Source organism: Psittacula echo (assembly GCF_963264785.1).
Source record: "Psittacula echo genome assembly, chromosome: Z".
Taxonomy (NCBI): domain Eukaryota; kingdom Metazoa; phylum Chordata; class Aves; order Psittaciformes; family Psittacidae; genus Psittacula; species Psittacula echo.
The window spans coordinates 104,378,265-104,400,211 of record NC_137742.1 but is presented as its reverse complement, the minus strand read 5'-3'; the positions used below and the strand labels follow the sequence as shown (position 1 = coordinate 104,400,211).

Below are 21,947 nucleotides of genomic sequence, written 5' to 3'. Positions count from 1 at the left end.
GAGTGAGGGGACATGAGTCCAGGACAAGCAGAGGTTGAGTTGCCAGCGGAGCAAAGCATGAGCAGCAGAGGGAGGGACTACAGGAGGTGGTGAAGGGGTGCAAGGTTGTAGAGGTTCTGCAGTGAATTTTCATGCAGTGAGCTAATACCTTGGTCCTCCTGCAGCCCACTGGATGACACTGGTGCTGGAAGCCCAAAGTGGTGAGGGTAATGTCGTTAGCAGAATGTTACTTTCTTATCACGTGTTTAGTTTAAGTCTTCTTGTGTTGTTAACTGGGAGAGGGGAGAGTCCCCTGCCTGGTTCCTGCAGCGTGAGCTGGTGTTTTGGTCAGGGGTTGCCCGTGATGGGCTTTGTGGTGAGCTCAGTGCTGGGCTCCTGATGGTGAGTTGGAAGGGATGAGTCTGAATCAGCTTTGCCCCATTACGACACAGAGGGGTTTCTGACAGGGCTCTGTGACAATAGCTGTGTCATCAAGTCCCTGTTGTAGGTTGTTGCTGAGAACAGGGGTCTGTGGTGGCCAACCTGGTGCTTTGCTGTGCTGCCAGCCAGCGTCTGACAACCCAATACCTGGCTGAGTCCTGCTGTGCACCGGGCTGGCTGCACAGGGCTGTGGGGTCCTGTCACTGCCTCCGTGCTGCTTCTCAGGAAGCCTCAGATGAAAAATCTGCTTTGGTCCGGTGTCTGCTCGGTACAGAGATCACTGTGCTCTCCCTGCCATGGTCGCGGGGCTGGGGTCTCCAAGAGCGCCTCATAAAGCACTGTGTTCAGTTCTGGGCTCCTCACTGCAAGAGGGACATTGAGGGGCTGGAGCAGGGCCAGAGAAGGGCACTGGAGCTGGTGCAGGGCCTGGAGCCCAAGTGTGATGGGGAACGACTGAGGGACCTGGGGGGTTCAGTCTGGAGAAGAGAAGGCTCAGGGGGGACCTGATGGCTCCCTACAAGTGCCTGAGAGGATGGAGCCAGGAGGGGCTGGGCTCTGCTTCCAAGGAACAAGGGATGGGACAAGAGGAACCGGCCTCAAGCTGCACCAGGACAGGTTTAGATGGAGCTGAGGAACAATTCCTGCCCCAAAGGGTGCTCAGGCATTGGAACAGGCTGCCCAGGGCAGGGCTGCAGGCACCGTCCCTGCAAGTGCTCACACCCCGTGGAGACGAGGCCTCAGTGCCATGGGTTAGTGGTGGCCTTGGCAGTGCTGGGGTAAGGGTTGGACTGGATGAGCTTAAAGGGCTTTTCCAGCCTGATCAATTCTGTGATTCTCCTTCGTGCCTGCTGCCCTCACACTTCCCTCCTCCCCTCATCCTCACCCCACGCCTGCTGCCCAGACTGCCCAAGTGCTTTACAGCTTTCCAGCTTCTACCAAAAAGGCTTCTCTGCCTAAAAGCCTTCTTGCCTGTCTTCAGTGTGTGCCCAAGGCTGTAGTGAAAACATCACTCAGCAGATTCCACCCAAGATGAATCAACTCTGTGCCCGTCTTGGGTGAAGGCAGGTGGCTGTAGGTGACTTACAGGAACCCCTGTGTGAGGCCCTGATTTCCGCTCCCGTGGTGAGGTTCTGCACAGAGTGCTGACCACAGACAATGCCGGATTTCATGTGGGAAGGCTGAAATGTGCACACTGCTCAGGTCACTTTGGGATTTCCTCTGCATGAGTGGTGTTAAGTTGTGAACAAAGCTTTGACAGAAGCTGTGTGTCTGTAGGGAGGGGAGTGGTGCCCTCTGAGCCGAGTGCTGGGGTGCTACAAAGATGTGGATGTGTGGAGAACAACCCAAATGCTTGGTGTCCCTCTGAAGAGCTTGGGGACTCTTCAGCCTTGGTGATACTGAGTGAACATGGGGGTGGGTAGTGATGAGACGGTGCTGAGCTGGTTCTGTTGCGCTGATGTCTTGGGCATCATCTCTTCACACAGGGTTAAAATGGCTCTACAGCTTGTCTGAGCGTGCAACAGCACTAGCGTGGACTGTAGGACAGGCCGAGATCAGTGTTGCGTCAAGAGGCCAAGCAAAAGGGGAAAGCTCCCCTTCTGCCCGAGGGGGGTGAGGATGGTTGTATTCTGCATGCCAGGCTGTGTCTCAGTTTGCTGCACAGGAGCAATGGAGGGTGTGGAGCCGCTCCTGGTGGTGGCCGTGGTGGATTACGCTGAATGTGTTTTGTCAGGTGCCTGCCTACATGGTCTGGTGATCAAAAAGCCCCGTGCTCAGGGCTCCACAGAGCCTAGCTTTGAGGGACCGGCTGCTTCGAGCTGTAGCCAAGAACCTGCCAGGCCACTCCTGGTGTGGAATTCAGGCCATCTCTTCTCATCAAGGGGAGTTCTGGGCTGGCTACATTGCTGTTCTGTTAGTAATGTATTTGGTACTTCATAGAGTTGGGGTTATTGTGCTTAATGCAGTGCCTGGCACGGAGGGTACATGTTTAGAAAAGATGGGGTTAGGCTGGGGAGGGATATGGGTCTGCTCTGCAGCAGTACCACTGTGGAGGAGGCTGGCAGGAGCTCTCAGCTCTATGTGGCTTTCTTGATCTGGGGTAGAGGAAAAGAGGGAGGGAAAGAAAATGCACATCTTGCTGCTTGCTTTGGTCTTCCCAGCAAACTCCAATTCCTGGGTATCCAGGCAGAGGTGGGTCTGCAGGGGCATTGCTGAGACTGTACTGGGGGGGTTCTCAGGTATTAAAATGCACAAGGGAGAAGCCACATGTCCTTATGCTCAGTGACGGCAGGGAGTGGGTTCGGAAAACCCTTCTGACCCAGGTGTTATCCTGGTGCCAGCTCTGGAGCGAGCAGTGCGGGGCCGAGTGCAGGGAGAGGGCTGCAGGGAGAGGATGTGGCAAATACAATATTGGGAAAGATGAGAAAAGGAGTGGGTGGCCATGAGAAGGAAGAGGAGGAGACAACCGAGACGATGAAGGAAAACAGGATCTTCTGTAAGAGATGGGAATACTGGAAGGAAGCCAGGAAGGAAGCCTGAGAAAATGGAGAGAGCACTAAGAAGGCTGGGGTTGCTCTGATAATTCCAGCAGGTATTCCTGGCATTCAGCTCCCAGAATCTGTGAAACCCAGTTTGGAAGCTGGTGACATGCACTCAATGATTAGAATATGGATTTTTTTGAGTTAAACTCTAATTATCTTAATGTTTGTTTTGGGTTTTTTTCCAAACGGGTTTTGGTGTGTGCTGTTAGAGGGAGAAGGTAGCTGACCTCAGGGAGAGCTTAGGGTGTCAATGAGGCTGGGAGAATTCACCTATTTTGGTTTCTCTGGGCTGAATTTAATGTATTTTTCTGTGGATTCTGATGGGGAAGCCCCCCTGCCACAAGAAAAACGTCATTTTTGGAGCTGGTGCCTCTCCATGTGGGCAGAACGGCCCCAGAGGTGCCTGAATTCCCTCCTGCTCCCACCTTGGCCCTGAGAGCCGCACAAATCCCTGTCTCCCACTACAGCACAGTGAGTAGGGATGGGAGAGGAGAAGCAGCCTCTGCTCCAGCACCGCAACCCATTGGTGAGTAAAAATAGCTCAGCTGCTGGCGTCAGTGCCAGGCCTTGCATCTGGCTTCCCCGCGCAGCCCAGACAGGGTCTGCTGGAGGACACATGGTGCCTTCCTTCCCCCAGCACCCTCACAGCCCGCCCAGCTCCAGGAAACACCTTTGTGCTGGGGGCTCTCTGCGATTCCTCACCATCTAATGGAGGAATCGCTGCTCCCGCTTGGTAACCCCATTTGATGAACTGGGAAGGGATCTTTGAGCTGAGCCAAAGGTGTCTTTGTGCCCCACAGTGGGAGGTTTGGTTTGGAGCATTTTGGGCAGTTAGGAAGAAGGTTTGGGCACCTGAATGAGCGTGTGGAGTGTGTCCTGCTCTCCTGTGGCGCAGTTTTGACTGAGTAGGTGTTTAAAAACAGTTTTCATGAAGACGGCTGTTTCCAGCATCGTGATTTCTTTTTTTAGCCTTGCCTTTTTCAGTGCTGAAGCTACTGAAAACAGAGAGGTACCTAACGACGGCAGGGATGCTCTCTTGGTAGACAGAAGGAAAACGACGCAGCCTGACAAAGCTGCTTTGCAGATTGCATGGTGTGCTTGTGTCTGCTCACCTGCGTGACTGAGAGTGGACACTGTATGTTTTACATCCCTTTATAAGAGATTAAATTACCAGGGCTCCACGGGGTGTTGCAAACCTGCTCAATCAGGCGGGCTCGTGGTGTAGCATGGCCTGAACTCCATCCCTGGGTCCATTCCCAGTGGCCATCACTGCTCCCTGCCCCAAACCCAGACTAACTGCCTTCCCCATCAGATCAGGGATTCAGCCGGTCTCACACATGCCAGGAGTAATAATTCACACAAAAAACCACTGTGGATGTTTTCTGCTTTGATGTTGGTCTGTGTTCAGTGCTGGCTCACTGGTAGGAGCTTGCTCTGCGCTCCATTGAAAACCTGCGGAGGATTTCTCTTCCTGTGCCACTGATGAGCCTGATGGCTGCCTGCTACCCAGCAGATGTTTCTTCCATTTGCAGCCCATAATTCCTAATCCTTCTCATGAGAAACATCTCGAATAGAGCTTCAGGATCCGGTGAGCCCAGGCGAGCTCCTCTTCACAGATCTTCGTAGATTCTGTGATTCTATGAATCATGCTGTACCCAAGCTCCAGAGGATCCCGTCTTCCTTCTCAGTGGAAGCTGAGCAGGAGAGCTGATCTGGTGCCGTGCGATGTGTTGGTGCTGTAGGGAGACTGAGAATCATGGAATCCCAGACTGGTTCGTGTTGGAAAGGACCTTAAATCTCATCCAGTTCCAACCCCTGCCACGGGCAGGGACCCCTTCCACTGGAGCAGCTTGCTCCAAGCCCCTGTGTCCAACCTGGCCTTGAACACTGCCAGGGATGGGGCAGCCACAGCTTCTCTGGGCACCCTGGGCCAGCGCCTCAGCACCCTCACAGGGAGGAACTCCTTCCTTACATCCAACCCTGTTTCAGTGTGAACCCATCACATTTTATCCTGTCATTACAGTCCCTGATGAAGTCTCTCTCTGGCATCCTTGTAGCCCCCTTCAGATTCTGAATCATTCATTCAATGGCCTTGGCTCTCTTTTCATCTTACTGTGTCAAGTCTGAGTTGAGTAGTTTTGAGAACTAAGAACTAGCTTAGGAGACGTGTGAGGTTTTGCAGTAATGCTGATGTTGCTTCAACATTGAAACTGGGCAGAGAGTGATACAAAGCTACTCTGCCTCCAAAACTAACCCTGAGGAGGTTTGTGTGTGCATAAGGAGGAGGGAGCAGAACCATCCTGGGCACCCGGGTGCAGCTCTGCTGTTTTGGGCCAGCGCATGCTTTCAGAGGAGCCACCAACAGACCTCGAAACCTGGCAGCAAACCTTGCTGCTGTAATCTGGGAATTTTCCTCACTTCCAATTAAAGCAGAAGGTACATTGAAGCTTTTTTGTTGCATTAACAAGAAAAGTATTTTCAAATTATTGACAGTTTTGTTTTCAAATTACTTGAAGTGTGTAACTTTTTCTAGGGAATTCAAAACAATTAGCAACATCCCTTCTGTAATTACTGCTCTGCTGGAGATTTTGTGGATTTAGCATATACAAGGGTGGGAATGGCTTTAACCTGCCCCAGGGGAGACTGAGATGAGCTCTTAGGCAGAAGCTCTTCCCTGTGAGGGTGCTGGGGCGCTGGCCCAGGGTGCCCAGAGAAGCTGTGGCTGCCCCATCCCTGGCAGTGTTCAAGGCCAGGTTGGACACAGGGGCTTGGAGCAAGCTGCTCCAGTGGAAGGGGTCCCTGCCCGTGGCAGGGGTTTGGAACTGGATGAGCTTTAAGGTCCCTTCCAACACAAACCTATTCTAAGTTATCTATGCACAGTGTGTGCTCGTGTGTTTTAATTTGGAAATGCTAGTCTGTTGTTTCTGCAATCTTCTTCAAGTGCCACAGTTATATTTTTATCATAAAACCTGTTTAAAGCATTTACTCAGTAGAGGTTAAATGAGACTGTCCAGTGAATGTGTAGCTTGGGAGTCTTCAGGGGTGCGGGTGGGCTCAAGGAGGAGTTAAGGAGGTTATTTCTCCTCAGGACACACTGTTTAGGACACTGTAGATTTTGGATTTCATCCTTTGGTGCTTTTCACTTCAATGCTCCCAGTAATTGAGTGCTGCCATGATCCCATAATATGGAGTTATTGTTTCTAAGCACTGGTCACACCAGGAGTTGAGGGTAAGGGAAGGTTTCTCTGCCCCTCCACACATTGTTCTGGTGCGTTTGTGCGCGAAAATGCATGGTGTTGGAGGAGGGACAGGACAACCTTCCACCTTATCTTGTAGAATTTAGATCAAATATAGCTGTTATGTGAGCAAAGTCCAAACTGGTTGTTAGTCTGATGTCATCTCATCCTGGGTCTGAACTCCTGGGGACAAGAACAAGGGTAGGAAAGCCAGCAGCCAGTCTGCTGGTGGCGTGTTGGTGGGTGCTTTTCAGGCTTTTAGGACTGCTTTTTCAGAACTGAGACACCTTGGCAAATACTTGATCTACAGAGCTACCTCATGATAGCTTCTGCGAGTCTTTTTGAAGCACTCTGTATACTTTTTGCTTGCATTTCTCCCTTCCTCTTAACTAACTGAGGCCTAAGTAGCCAAGCCTGGTCAGGCTTCTGCCTAGGGATCTTCTAGGCGCTATCATTTCCCAGTGCCCATGTTCTTTAAAGAAGGCTACTCCAGCTGCAGTGTTTGCAGGTAGTTGGCTTTATTTTAAGAAATGAAATTTTATTCCATAGAAATAAAATCTCTTTGCTTAAAATTGTTTTCTACTACTGGTTTAATATTGTCTTAAATTATTTAAGGTATAGTCATGGTAAGGAAATAAAGGTGTATGGTTGAGGGCTGTGATCTAGAGAGTTAATCTCTCTTCCCTTGGAGGAAGCTCTGTGCATCATGTAAAGCATTATCTTTCATTTCAGTCATTGATTAGCAGCTCCCAAGCCTCCTCTACAGCCTGCAAATCTTGAATTTTGAATAACAGAATTTATAGCTTATAGTCAGAGGGGTGTAATTTAGCCTCAAGTGCTTTATGTTTTTCTTTGTTTGGTCAGTCAGCTTGAAAATTTACCTGTCTGTGATGAAAAAAACAATTGTGCACCTTGCATGAGCTGAGGTTTAATTTACTTCAATTCACTGTTGAGCATGCAGAGGTTGGTTCTTGCACTGGGGAGCTGGCAGGGGTTGCCCAGGTCTTGTGGTTGCTGGGTTCCTGGGGAGCTTGTGGGCTGTAAGGTGCTGCTCTTGTTAGTGTATGTATTTCTGCTGGAGCCCGTGGTTATGGCTGTTCTGAGATGCAGACCTTACAGGCTTGTCCTGGCCTTTTCCTTCCTGCTGGTTTAATGTGTTCTGCCTGCTGGTTAGTGTTGGGCATGCTGGCTAATGGAGGCGGCTGCACCAGACAGACCAAAGTGCTAAAATCTTCTCTTCACAGCTCATGGTATTCTGCTTTTTCATCTCCTCTCCTGCCTCTTAATTTATGGACAGTGTTACCCAGCACAGGGATCGTCTTCCGGAGCTGTTGGTTCTGTAAGAAGGATCCAGCTTTTGGCTGGGAAGTGACAATGGGGTCAGAAGCCGCATGGTTGTGCTTTGTCACTTGCTCTGAGTTGCTTAAAGAGTGTCAGTATTTAAACTTGAAAGAACACACATTAATTGAAGTAATGCTTTGGAGTTGCTCTTGGATGGGAAAGCAGCTTTGTGGTACACACTCCTAGTCTGGGTGTAAGGACAGCACGCTTGTCTCAAACACAAACCAGTGTGCTGGCTCACATTTAGGAGCTGGTTGAAGCTTTAACCCATCCTTACAGCAGCACAAGCTTTACAATTGCACTCCAAAATAACTTCTAGAAACTGTGGGCTTTGGGGAGGTGCAGTTGTGGTGTGTTGTTGTTTGTTTGCTTTTTCTTGTTAAAGCGCTCATAATCTGGTACGCCTGATCCTGGTTTTATGCATTTAAGTGGCATCAGCTTTTTATAATTGCTTCCATCTGAAAATAAACAGCAATTTCTTGGGTAGAGGTAAAATACTGATTTCAGGAGAGTGGGGAATCTATCAGTAAACAACCCAATTCAGCTTCAAAGCCTTTTCAGCTGAAACGCATTGTTCATCCTTTGAGCCGTTCTGCCTCGCACCCTAATAAAAGTGGAAATGGGGCTTGGGGGATGGGGCCGCAGCAGAAAACAAGCTGAGAAGTGGAGATCAAAAGGACAAACAGAAGCAGAAGGCAGCAAAAGGGAGGCGCAAAGAGTCACAGCTGAGCGTGCGAAGCTGGGGAGTGATGGAGGAGAGAAAACAGCTATTAGAAAAGGCAAAGAACAATGGGGTGAGCGTAGCATGGGTTTAGCTTTCATTTCGGTTTGACAAAGCTGCCTTCCACCAGCGTAACTCCACGGAAGCTGTGGCCTTAATTCATCTTGAAAGTGGTTGGCTTGCTGCTCGCTGGGGCGCTGGCTGGAAACACACTTGGGCACAGAAGCTGCCCCTTGCCAAGTATATGAATCCCTCCGTGGATGGACTCTTTCGAAGGCCATGGTGGTGATGGTGTGCTCCCAATTCATACGGTGGAAAAGTGTTTCCCAGCTTGAGTTGTTCCCCGTCGATGTGAGTTGGAGTCGAGGGGAGTGTGGGAAGGAATTGCTGCTTAAAGAGTCACTCAGACTGTGTCTTACGAAGCCTGAACGTGCTCCCCCAGCGCGCTCACAGCTTCTCCAGCTGATTAAACCAGTTCTCAAATGCTAGCAGCTTGCGTGCAAGCCCAGCTTTGTTAGCAAAGCCTCAAGGCTTTCAGCGCGAGTCTTTATTGTAACAAATAATTTATACCGGATTAAGAATGAGGAATATTATTTCTGTAGAGCCAGCAGGATGGGTTGCTTAGGCCAGCACCAGGTCCATGGCATGGCACCCGGTGCCCTTGGCACGCGCGGCGTGCAGGCTCAGTCTTGCCCTCCCTGGCTTAGTGGTGGAAGCTGCTTATTCTCTCTTACATCTGCCTCACCCCGCTCAGAGCTGCACATTTTAGGGTGTAAGAGCTACAGCAGCCCTTGTTCCTGGGTTGCCCCTGGGTTGGGGGGGGTCCCTGGGGAAGGAATGGGGTTTATCTGGCACATGGGGAGGTGACTCCTCAGCCTCCACCGGTTACCTGCAGTGACTGGGCTTTGAGAGGTTTTCACTTGGGGGATGAGGGCTGTGCTGCTGGGGAAGCTGCTGCCAGGCGTTCTCAGCCAGGAGAAGCCTTCCCTTTGGCCACAGCAGTTTCTAGACCTCGGTTGGATTGCGAAAATAACAGCCGGGCAGGTCAATGCAGTTGTATCCTGCTCCTCCCTTACAGCCCGTGTTTGCTTTCCTTTGTCTGGGTCTCGTCTTGCTCCAACTTGCCTCTGTCAGCCTCGCTGGATGTGGCTTTGCCGAGTGAGCGCTTCTGTGTGAGCTGCTCTCTACCTGGGCCCTTAATTAAAAGGAGGAGAGATGTATTCCAAAAATACTTGGCTTTCTCGTCTGACACGGAGCGTGTTGCGAGGCTTGCTGAGCTGGTGTTTGAGAGAGGAAGCAAGCGGAGCATTCAGCTGACATAGCATCTGAATAGCCGTTTGGGGCCCAGGGAGCGATAGTTCAGGAGGGGGCAGGGAAAGTGAAATGGATGCTGAAATCCTGAATCTGCTTCTTAAATTTCCTCTCTCCCTGGAGAGGGAGGGAGCAAAGTTCAGCGTTGTGTGTTTGGCTTGGCTCCCTGTTACCTGCTTGCCTCCTCCTTAGCTCTGCGCTTGTGGCACAGATGAAGGCTTGGAAGGGGGGGGATTATGGTGTGAGAAAGTACTTTTTTCCTTCAGCAACATTTGCCTGTTTGTGGTTGAATCGCATTAAAAACAATAATCCAGCATTATTGAAGGAGTGGGCGAATAGCTGCGTTGACTGCCATGGTAACTTCCAAAGGGCTTCACCCAGAACTGTCAGAGCTAGGGTTTTAGTGCTATAGTGACTTTTAATGTAGAATAGTTTCCAGGCCATTTCATTATTTTGTCTCCTTGTTTAAAAGCAAAATAACACAAAAGCCTGCTTCTTCTGAGCTACCTTTTTGTTGATGGACCTGAATACAGCTGTGTGGTGGGGCCCCGTGCCAAATACCTTACTGGTGCTCGTGTCTAAGGAGTGTACATGGTGCAAACCACTGTGGCTGCGTGCTGTACATCAGACAGCCCAGTACAGAGGGTCCCACTGGTGCAGTCTTGGTGGAAAGCAGCTCAGTGCTGGATCCATCCTGTGTCAAGAGAGCTCCTGTCCTCCACAGCACTCCTGTGATGCCCATTGCTTTTTGCAGGGTGTCCCAGTCCTCCCAGCAGCATGGCAGGGTCCTGACTGTGGGGCACCTCCATGTTTCGGCCCTGCATGCCTCTGATGGGAGCTGTCACCTCCCACCTAGGCATGGCAATAGCAAGCAGTGTGCGGAGCTGCTCTGGCACATGAAGATCCCATGCAAACCAAGCCCTGCTCAGCTGTCCTTACTCCTGCTGCCTTATAGCATGACAGCAGGAAGAAAATACAGGGAGAGTGCTCAGGCATCGCTGGTGGGGTGGCTTTGTGGGAGCCTCCATGAATGGGATTAGCACAGCAGTTCCTGGGTCTTGCACTCAGGTTGTGTCTCTGGGTGTGATGGGAACTCCTAGAGCTTTGTTTCAGTTACTTCTGTGCTGTGTGGCGTTGGGTTCGAGGTGGGGTTGGCTTAACTGCGCTTGCAACCTTCTGTGTGAGGAAGACCTGGTCCTGTCCCTGGCAGCTTCCCCTGCAGCACCACCCATCTTAGCTTTGCTCAGCATCCCAACAGAGTTCAAAATGGTTTCATTCTGAATAATTCATCTCCCAGAGAGAGAAAGCGAGGCGCTGGAGAGGAGCGGGAGCCACTGGCGAGGGGAGTGCTGTGACACGGGCAGGAGCAGGCAGCAGCGTGGGTCCCCCCGTGGCCTCGCAGCGCTTTGTTGCTCCCGGCATTTTCCGACGAACAAAAGCTGCGGGTCCAGGGCAGAGGCTCCCGTGGGAGCCCTCCCGCCTCCTGACCCGCTGCCCTGCCCTCTTGGCCCCTCTTTGTCTCCCTGCAGGCTGTCCCTGGCCCTGTGCTCCCTGCCTGTGAGCAGCGGGCAGTGCCTGCGATGGGCTGCGGTGATGGTCCGTGGCATGGGCGGGTGGCCGCAGCAGGACGCGGCTTCTGCATTCACGGTGGTGAGCTTTAGGAAAGAGTTCCAAAATGGAGGCAGCTCTCCCCATCGCACGGCGTGGGTATGCGCTGCCCTACTTCTCGCCGGGATCAGACAGCCCTTTCTGAAGCTGTACAAAGAGGTTTGAATGCATTAGTTTACATGGAATTAATCTCCAGATTCCAAACATGCTTTCTAGCTGGTTTGGCCTTATTTTCCTGCAAAAGGAGGCCAGCTCTGCGTTGTAGGTAGTGCCTGTTGTGAGCGGGAGTTGAGCGGGAGCAGTGGGAGCCTAGCACAGGCACCACATTCAGCCCATTAACAGGAATTTTTTGGCTCGTGGACAAAACAAATTGAAAAATCTCATTCTTTGTGTACCACATCAGCAGTGGCGGAAAAGCAGAGCAGGGTTGCGGGGTGATCCTGCTGGTAACCATGGGGGCCTTTTACAAGGGATCCCGGGTCTGATGTTTTTCATGGGAAAACAGTAAAGAGTTAAAATGTGCCTCAAATGATTGCTTGAAAATCGGGAGCACAGGGAGTGCTGGAAAAATGTCATTTCAAAGGGAGGTCAGGAAGAATGGGTGCACCGAACCACAGCGAGGTGCTCCTGCAACAGGTTGGTCCGACATTCCCGGTGCTCCTTTGCTGCCGGAGCGGTGCCATCCAGGCAGGATGCTGGAGCGCTCCTCTGTTTTTTCGGGTAGCCTGTCATCCCTCGGAAAGGAACAGTTGTGTGGGGGTGGGGAGCGTCGTATTCAAAAGTGGGTGAAGTGGAAGGCAGCCAAAATCCTGCAAATTTATAAGGAACAGCAAACACTGATTTCTTTGAGGAAAGGTCGGTGCGTTTGCCTGTAATCGCAGCCCTGGTAGGAGTGTGTGAGGAAATGGAAACTGAGCTCCACTATGCAGGGCTTTTTTCATGGTCTAGCCAGGCAGAGACACACAGAGATGCTTATTTTGGGAGATGGTGGAATGTTTCTGTAATAATTTCATCAAATTTTGGTTCACATAGAGCATCTGTAAGAGTAGCACACCCACAGCTTCATCTAATATGTTCTGTTTGTTGGAAACAAAATGCTTTCCTTTGAATTTGGAAGTGATTTCACCCAGAAGAGTCTGTGCTGTGTGTATTTTCCCTCCCTGTTTTGTATCCTAAACCTCCCAGGTCCTCACTGCTCATCTCATTGTGAGCATAAGGTGTTTCTGTCTGAGTCATCCCTGTTCTGGTTGCAGACTGTGTGGAAGCCTGTGCTGGACCACAATGGACAGAGCTGAGAGGCACACTGATTGCAGGCAGAGTAGGAAAATCACTAGGAAATGAACTGAGACTGTTCTCTAAAGGAAAGGGTTGGAGCGAATGCTGGAATATCCCTGCGGGGTCCTTGCAGTGCACCTGGTAGCCTGCTGGATACCGAATAACTCACTTTAGGAAGATTTCATTTTGGTCTGACAATTTTTTCCCCTTGTTGACACTGAACGTGTAGGAGCATGTCGTGTTTGAAACGCAATATGCAAAACACTGTATTAGTTAACTGACTCCATAACATTCCTGCGTTGCTGCCTACAGTGTGCTGATTTTATAAGCTCCTCACATGAGCTGGCAAAGGGAGGACGTGGAAGTGGTGAGCTGGAGTCACAAGAGAGCACCAGAGATTGCCTTTAACTATTTACACTTCTGGAGGCCTCCAGCACCCACCAGAGTCTGGGGAGGTTTGGTCTTTCCAAAGGGAGGACGATAACAGCCTCCTGCGGCTCCAGCTGATGTTGTGTCTCTGGAACAAGGACAGGGTATTTCCTGTCAGCACCGTGTCTATGCTTGGTCCGGTCGGGTTGTACCTCCCGAAGGCCACAGGCATAGGAGAAGCGAGGGTTGGGGCGTGTGAAGTCACCACGAAGTATGGGGAGGTATCAGTGTTTGGCTGCTTGCCTGTGGGCAAGCAGAAACTGGACTTATCTGCAGCAGATAAGCAACAGCAAGAAAACACGGTGGTTGTGCTCCACGGTGTACAGGAGCCTGGGTTCTCTGTAAACAAGTTCTTCAGCAAAAATGTCTGCTTTCAGACAGCTGGCAAGGAAACAGAGAAGCCAGGTAGTGTGAAGGCATTTTGGCTAGAGAACCGGGTTCTCAGTTGGCCGTCTTGGCCTCAAAAGGAGATGCTGCAACAAATCGCTCTGCCGCTTTAAAACGAATGTCAAAACCCACATTCAGCTCAGCAGCGGTGCTGGACTAGAGCACAGCCCGCTTGCTACAGAGATGAAGAAAAAGCCACCAAAATAGAACATTTCATCACTGCTCACGGGGCGGCAAGAGCTGAGCACAGCACGTTGCTGAGAGCGATTGCAATAGTGGAACAGGAAGTCTCCTCCCCCTCCCCGGGCTCCGTGCAGAGCGCTGATCAAAAGGATGTAAAGCTTGTTTACAAGATGTATGCAAAATATAGTTGGGAACAAAAATAAGGGCTTTACAGACCGGGCTGCGCTAAGAATACGTGACGTCACGTTAATATAGGTTGTAGTCAGTGACCCAAAGTTGTCGTAACACTGAGGAGCTAACCAAGAAGGTGCCTTTCTCTGTAGGACTGCATCCGGTGAGCTGCTGGAAATACACGCTGAGAAAGCTTCCTGTGTGCCTGTGGAGGAAAGCCACGTTGTCACCAAACCTTACTAGTGCTCCAAGAGAAGCCTCGTGTCCGTCCACAGCTTCAGGACTTGGTGGTGCTGCTGTCCCCCGGGTGGTTAGGATAGCCCTAACCCTGATGCTTTAAGGTGGGAAATAAAACAAGAGTTTGGCATTTGAAAGCTTATGGTGGGTTTGAAACTGCTTCAGAGTCTGGAGCGAAATGGCAAAGGTGTCACTAGACCAGTGATGGATTGGTGGTAGACTCACTTGTGTTCGCGCCTATAGAAACAAGTCACTTCTGCAGTGATGATAAAGTTGCATTACAGAGCCTTCAGCCTTGCTCACCTTCCTCTGCTTCTGAGAGAGAGGCACTTTCCGACCTCTCAGTGAGTCTTAAAGCTTAAGCCATTGTTTGCAAAGCTCTTTAAGATCCTTGTTTGGGAGCACTAGAATCTGGAGGATTAAAAACAATTTATTTCTGTGTATCTTGTATAATGTGCATCTCAAAGCCTTTCCAGAGAAGGAGGAATTGTGAGCTGGGGGAGATGGCAGGTCTGTGAGGTAAACACCAGGGACGAAGTGACTTGAAAGAACAGAGGGTAAAAGCAAAAGGCTGGTTCCCTGTTGTGGAGACCTGGCTGTCAGAAGGGTGAGTTTCCAGCCCTGGAGGAGAGGGCTGGATGCAGTAGAGCTGTCTTCCTCTTAATCCCATTTACAGACCCATCTGGTCAGTGCTCCTTGTGAAGGGCAGCATGTGGCTTTTCCCTCTGCTGTGTTTGTGCCCTTCGATCATACATACCAGGAAGCAGGAATCTCTCTTGTTCTTGCCCAGTCTGTTTTGTCAGCTCCAGTCTACCAGACAGGCTCACAGGAATTAATGCCAGTGGTATGGACATCAATGAAGGTCCTGTGGGACCCTGCCTTGTGGGGGGAGACCTTCACTGTGAGGCTCCTCACACCCACCCATCGGGACATCCCTCCTGGCTGTTGTGCCTTCCCCGATCTCTTCAGAACAGGCTGTGTGTGTGCAGGTATCAGTGTTCCTGCCCTTGGAGAGGGCTTTGCCACCTTCACCATCCTCACCCACCTTATCCCCATGTTCCTGCTGCAACACTGGTGCCAAGGCATCTCTTCATCTCCTCATGTGCGAGGTCAGAAGTGACTTCTTCTTGGAGAAGAGGTGACCCGGTGCTTTGGCTCCTGTGGGGAAGCAGAAACTGGTGATTAAATTGTTTCCCCGGGTGCAGGCCTGAGAGTTCCATGTAGGCGTGTTGCTGTCAGGTGATGCTTTGTCTCTTAAACACAGTGCTTTCACACGTGAACTTGTTTGGGGTCACAGAATGTGTTTCTGTTTTTCCCGATCATGCACATGAGGTGGGTCTGAACTAAAGACTACAGTGGTTGGGATTTCTAGTTCGGGTTCTCCCCAAGGGATGTCCTAAGCACTGGTGATGCCATGAGCAAGGGTCAAGGCTGTGCTCTCCAAATGATGTCCAGCCACACTTGAAACCCTCAGTATTTTGCTGTTTGAGCCCTATAATTGTACAGAAATGGGAGAGCTCAGCAGAAGTATCTATCAACCGTTACCTGCTGCTGCTCATGTGCAGCTTGTGTGGGGCTGGAGGTGCTGAGGCTGGGCTCTATGTTTGTGAGTAGGTGTAGGTGTGGTGCAGGGACATTCTTGAGGTGTGGGTGTGCTGGAGCCAAAGGCTGGGTAAGGCCAGTAACAGGCACTGCTCACCATTGAGATAGGGTAGAAGGGATTCTCTGGGTTGCTGCTGTTTCCATTGGCCTGGCACCATAAGGTTGGGTTCATTCTAAACCCAGTACTGTTTCTTATTCCCCAGTACCCCTGGGGTTAGAGCACTCCCCGTGTTATAGGAGCTGCTGCAGATTATTTGGGTAGTAGGTGGGACCAACTCACAGACTGGCTTTGCTATAGCATAGCTAATGAGATTAACATAGTGTTCACTTAAGAAAAGAGAAAAGAAGAGGCTGGTTGGCTGAATGGGGCTCAGAAGACTCATTTCATGCGCTAGGACTTGGAAACACAAGCTATTTAGCTTAGCAAGGAGAAAGTTGAGAGCATCTGGTGGGTTGGAAGCCCGTCCGTTAATGACTGCCAGAGCCTGGGCAGGGTGCTGGGAGCACAGTCGCCTTCTAAACATCTGCTGCCCTCCGGATTCGGGCCGACCTTGTCTGACACCCATCCCGCTTGCTTTGTTCCGGGCTGTGTGTTGAAATAGAGGAAGGTCCCTGCTGGCTGGAAGATGAAGAAATGGGGCTGAAAGCACTGGGTTTCTTAGGCAGGTTGCAGCATGAGAACAGCCTATCGCGGGGCTGCAGCAGACCTCACATCCTTTAAATATTAGGATATTAGGCTCTGCTTTAAATACTGTGTTGGTTTTTAAATATCTGCTGTAGCTGCTGGTCCCTATCTGCAGAAAGTGCAGGGATGAACTCTGGGAAGTTCTGTCTGTGCCTATGGGGCTGTTTGCTGAGATGACTGCACTGAGGCCTTTTGGCTTTGGAAGTGATTTTGTTAATTTGAACTATTTTTGTTGGTCTTTCTTCACTTCTTTCCCTTATGTCTCTGACTCTCTTGCCTGCTGCTCTAATTACTTCTTAACACCCAGCTGCTTCACGAGGCCACTCCAATGTATGTGTTAGTGGTGCAGCTGTGCTAAATACCTGCCGTTCCACATGGCTTTGCTGTACCTGCCCAGGATCCAGTAATCCAGGCTGGTTTCCCTGCTTCCTTCTCCTGGCTGTCTGCAACCTCAGCTGAATGTTCTTTGATGTGGACTTAAAGTGCCATTTGAGCTCTAGAAGTAACATTTCGCTCAGAACATGCTTTTCCATTTGTTCTGCTTGATCTTGTGACTATTAAGTAGTTTTAAATAAAGATTCCTTTTTTTTGCCTTTTGCACCGTCTGCACCAAAGCGCAGTGACTTGGAACAGGCGCCAGATCTTTCCCGAGCACAGCAGAGGAGTAATTCCAAGCTTGACATAAACGTTCTGTTCCTGGTGCCCTCATGTACTGTACGCTTAGTTGGTGTGTACCCTCCATCCCCAAACCATCACCCTCAATTGTCCTGGAGTAAATGGTGTGTGGTGCATGTCACAGAAACCCAGTGCTTGCAGAGCCGAGGAGAATGAGAGCAGCTCCTGAGAGCTGAGCATGTTGGGAGAACTTTCCATCCTGAGGGTTAATCGTGGCACATGAGGAGCCACACTGGAGCTCTGCCTTTGGAGCAGGGCTTTTATGAAGCACCCCTGCTGACACCGGTAGCTGCTGGCTCATATTTAAGTTCTTGTGTCAGGTTTAACCTCTGCTGATACAGAGCTCCGCTGTGAAGCTGCTCCCAAAGTGGGAAGATCTGCTGGGGTTGCTATAGCGAAAGGCTGGAGATGTCTTCAGGAGTTAAATCAGGCCTGTGTGCTGGTAAACATGGGCTACACCTAAACCAGGAGCTACTGCTGCAGTGTTTGTGTCGAGTGGGGAGAGCAAGGGGCTTGCACCAGCCTGTTGGGCTGAGCGTGCCAGTGGAGCAGCGGGCAGGGGCTGGGTGGTAGGAGATGGAAACACACACCATTGGGTTTAAGGGAAAAGAGACCAAGCTGCTGGATCTAAGGAAAGAGATCCTGCTACTGATGTTTTGTGAGTGAGCAATAGGCAGTGGTTCCTGGTGCCTGAACCCCCTCCTCTGTGGGGTTTCCCCTCCTCTCTTGCTCCAGCCCTCCAACAGCAGTAGAGATACACTGCAGTGTCCCAGCCATGCTTTTATTGTCCTCTCCTTCTTTGACTTCATTACACCTGGATCTCTGTAACCTCTTTAACATGCGTAAATACTGGAATGAGATTATCTTTAAAGAGCCCTTTATTAAAAATGTACTGACCTTCCTCATCAGAAGAAACTTGCCCGTAGCTGCTTTTCTCCTTCTCCGCGTTTTGACAAGTAGTGAGGGCAGGATGGTGAATCATCTCACCAGGGCGACGGCTGGGGCTGAAAACCAGGCAGGTTTCTTCAGACACAGCTCCAACGTGATGCTCCCCATGCAGCACATCCCCAGCACGGGATCGGGGGGTTGCTCCCCCAGGAGGGTCCCAGGACACTGTCTCTTGCTGGGTTTGCAGTTCAGAGCAGCTCTAAATCTCATTAACCTTCAGCCAGGGGGCCTCCAGTGTGTGCTGAGGCCCTGCTCTGCTCGGCTGACTCAGGACCAGACCTTATGGGCGATCAGTCGCAGCTGCAGCCGCTGTGAACGGTGCCCCAGGGGCTGTTTTGTGCGTGGTGGGCACGGCTGGCTGGTCCCTGGTAGATCAGAAAGCCCTGATAGGAATATCCTCATCCCATCCTGTTCCAAACCAGTGCTGGGTCCGAGTGGGTCAAGCTGATGTGAGTCTTGCACCCCAGTACTGTGCCAGCAACCCCCCGGTCGGTGAGGCCAATGGAGCATTGCTCCACAGGGCTTCTGCCCTGCAGACCTCTCACTGAGAGGGAGTTTAAAGCCAAGGGAGGATGGGGAAGGGCAGGCACTCAGTGTGATGGGCTTCACCAGACACAGGGCATGTACCTGAGTACAGCTCTTTGGCCCTGCACAGGGGACTTTGGGTTCCTTGCAGAGGGAGAGAAGACCTGCCATGAAAGACTGGTGTTTGAGGGGCTAAATTGCCGACACTTTGAAGCCTTTCAGTGTGTGCTTTTAATGAGGGCTTCACAGTTGTTTCGATGCAGTTGTGTAGAGCAGGGGCAGGAAAGCAGATGGGTGCCGTGCCGCTGTGGCCGCAGTGCTGCCTGTCCCTGTCCCCCTGGTCAGCACTGGTGTTCCTCCTGCCCTGGGTAGCAGAGCCCATCCCTGGGGCTCTGAGGCCAGCTGTGCATACTTCTGCTTGGGATCCTGTGTTTCCTTCAGGGATTGCTGGAAACTCCCCACATCCGTGTGCTGTTTATTGCCTTGGAGCCGATCGCTGGATGAGTGGGGTGGTCTTACTGCTTTGGCATTGCTAATTATTGCTGGAGCAGACGAGCCTTTCCTGTATGGTTCTGGTGGAGCCTTCGGCGTGCAAGGATGATCAGAGAAAGGTTTTCCCCCCCCCCTTGTAAAATATATTCCAGCTCCAGTTTGTAATGTGGTGAGAGGGGGAGCGAGAGAAGGGAACAACAGCATTAGCGGATGTAGAAGTAGCTGGAATGAGAAGCTTTTGTGCCATTAATAACAGTCCTGGCTGGCAGCCAAGGCTGGGAGTGTGGGATTAGCCTGAACAATCAAGACTGCAGGATCAAAACAAGGAGGCAGGAACAGCGAGGTCACACTGCTGCCATCTGCGCTGCCGCAGTGGTGGGAGGGAGCGGAAGAGGGTGCTGCGCTGGAGGAGCGCAGCGATGGCGCAGGCGGTGGGTGCCCGCTGCCTCCCCAGCACCAGCCCTGCCTTTGGGCATTGCCTCCCCTCTCCCCACAGGCCCTGCGCTTCCCGAGCCACGGCGGGAGCGCGGCTACAGCCTCTCGTTGTAAGGAAATGGCTTCTCGGAAGCAGAAGCGCTGGGGCTGGGTCGTAGCACGGCTGCACTGAACTGAGGGCCAAACAGCATCTGTGGCCGTGGGCTTGGGATGGGTGTCTTCATGTGGCAGCGTCACTGCCGTGCCACTTGTGAAGCCATCTGGTGACCAGGGGGTGGGGAGAGGTCAGTGGCAGGATCCGGCTGCAGCTCTGCTGTGGATTAAGGCAGCTTGCTCCATGCTGAGCAGAGGACACCCAGACCTTCCCGGCTCTGTGTGTCCTCTTTTACATCACCTCTTCAGAGGGACTGACTTGAGATTTCAGCTGAAAGATGGTTTTCCGAAGCAGACGGAGGCAAATGTTGTGTTTCACTCTGGTCTCCATCAGCTTCTGCTCAGATACCTTCCTAGAGTATCAGAAAGCAAAATTATTTGCATCATTTATGTTGTTTCTCCTGTCTTTCTGCCTTTGACCTAGTAAATCTTACTGTCCTGTGAATGTAAATACAAAAGCTGAAATGCAGTGGAAGCAAAGCAGTGTCCCACAAACAGCCTCCCAGCTCTTGCTAAAAATATCTCTGTGCGGTGCAGTAACTCCCAGGCATTCTTTTGTCTGACTGCTTTTGAATTCCCTAATTGAAGTTGGTTGGAGGGCAGTGCACCAGTTTCCTGAATAGCTCAGATGTTGATTGTGAGTTAAAAAGCAAGAGCAAAACTGTTTTTCCCTTTGTGCAGCCACGCTTTTTATTTACCTCCCCCTACTCCCTTGTTTTTTATCTCTGTTTTTTCGTTGAGATTTATTTTGTAAGACAACCACATTAAATACATCTGCAGGGAAGGGGCCTGGGAGGCAGCGCGCAGGAAGACAGAGTTTTTGGTACATGATGCCACGTGTGCGTTGGAGCCAGGGTACCGCTCCGTCGGAAACGTCCAGGCTGGCGCAGGGATGTGGTGCAAATGGAGCTTAACATAGTAGGAAGTGTTAATAAAGGTTCCTAATTGCCTGCTAATAACTAAATCTGTGGAATTTGGCAGCAATTAGGATAGAGTTTTCTCCTGCAATCTGTCCCTTCCCTCCAGAAAGAGCAAAGTTGCTTCACTGACGTACAGCAGTGAATCCTAAATTCATGGAGGGTACTGGGGGAAAGTGTTTTGGGTTCCGCATGGCCTTCATCCTTCCATAGAGCCTGCCGGGGTGCTTCCCCGGGTGAGGAATGCTGCGGTTCAGGCCAGCACTCCAAGGTTTAACAGAGGAAGGAGAAGAAAATCAGGCTGTTTTCCTCCTTTCTGTTTCCTTTTTTATTTGAACTTTGAAAAGGAGAAAGCCAGGCTCCTTTCAGGCGATCCCAAAAGGCTTCTGGAGGCACAGTGTGTGCCCGCCATCATGGGGACAGGGAGGAGAAGTTTGTGACCAGTAATTTGTGACAAGTCATGGCCAGTCCGAGAGGCTCCCCAGAATGTATCTGTTGGGTGAATGTGATAAACCACCAGTGCTCAGAAGCTCCTCTGTGGCCGGTAAACAAACACAAACATTGCCTTCACTGGAGTAAATTAAAGGTTTGAAATTGTGATGGAAATCGGAGAGAAGCTGATTTCAGATGCTGCTTGAGGAGCTGGGATTTATTCCGGCCCTCTGTAGTGGGAGACATTTCATAGCTGCTCAGCAGCAGCAGAAAAACAAGCACAAATATTTCTGTCTTGGGGGATAACTGCAGTGAAGCAAAGGGGGACACACTGTGCTGCTCGTTGGTACCCAAATACCTCCCCATCACCCTGCATGTCCCCAGCATGTGGGTTTGAGTGCTGGGTGCTGCACGCCAGCAGGAGCAGGGACTGGTGCCTGCAGCCCCTGGCCTGGGGGCTGCTTTCCATGGACCATCTTCATAGTTTCGCCTCTCCAAAAAGCACAGCGCAGTGGGAGAGGTTGAGGCATGGCCAGCAGCACTGGGCTGGGGCAGGATTGCAGTGCTGAGGTCGCAATGCCCTGCGCTTAGCTCCTGGGTTAATGTTTAATCTGTTTGTGTTTCAGTCCCTTGGGTTGTTTGATGTTGCAGGGCACTTTGTACAGATCTGGACTGTAGATGAGGATCCCCAGCTCATGTGAGGGCACTGGACTGTAGATGAGCAGCCCCAGCCCCTATGAGGGGCATTGCTTATGTGCTGCAGAGGAATCTGGAGAATTCAGTGGGGAGGAAAATGAGCTTTTCTCTTTTCCAGTGGGGAGAAACCAGGTCTGGGTGGGTGACGCTGATGTTTTATATACTTGGGCAGCTCCCTGCTTTGGGAGCCTGTATGTTAAGCTTCCACCTGGCCAAAACATTTTCACCCTGACTATAAACCTTCGAGGGGAGAGTGCTCAAATGGAAAAGTTGACGCGGCCTTATCTGTGGTGCAGTCTCGGGATGATAGAGGAATCTGAGCCCTGGTTTATGTCAGGCTTGAAGCTTTCCTCTCTCCTTCCAGCAAACTGCATACCATTGCTTTGGAGCTGTTCCTTCATCAGGGCACATCCTTCAAGGAGTGGACTTTGGTCAAGAATACAGGTCTGGTTTTGGTTTAAATACATATGATGTTCCCCGATGAGTGCCTCTAATATCTCCTTGCAGCAGCCCAGGGTCTTTGAGTAG

At 51.1% G+C, this 21,947-nt stretch overlaps 1 protein-coding gene across 6 annotated transcripts in view; it reads left to right on the top strand.

Annotated features, from left to right (window-relative positions):
• Positions 1-21,947, top strand: part of ANKRD11 (ankyrin repeat domain containing 11) — a 153,422-nt gene that overhangs the window by 55,945 nt on the left and 75,530 nt on the right. For 4 of the 6 annotated variants that reach the window (XM_080637869.1, XM_080637867.1, XM_080637870.1 and 1 more), the window contains one exon: positions 13,775-13,963. The exons of the other annotated variants lie outside the window; for them this stretch is intronic. The gene's annotated coding sequence lies outside the window, so the exon portion shown is untranslated. The remainder of the gene's footprint in view (positions 1-13,774; positions 13,964-21,947) is intronic. 6 annotated transcript variants of the gene reach the window in all.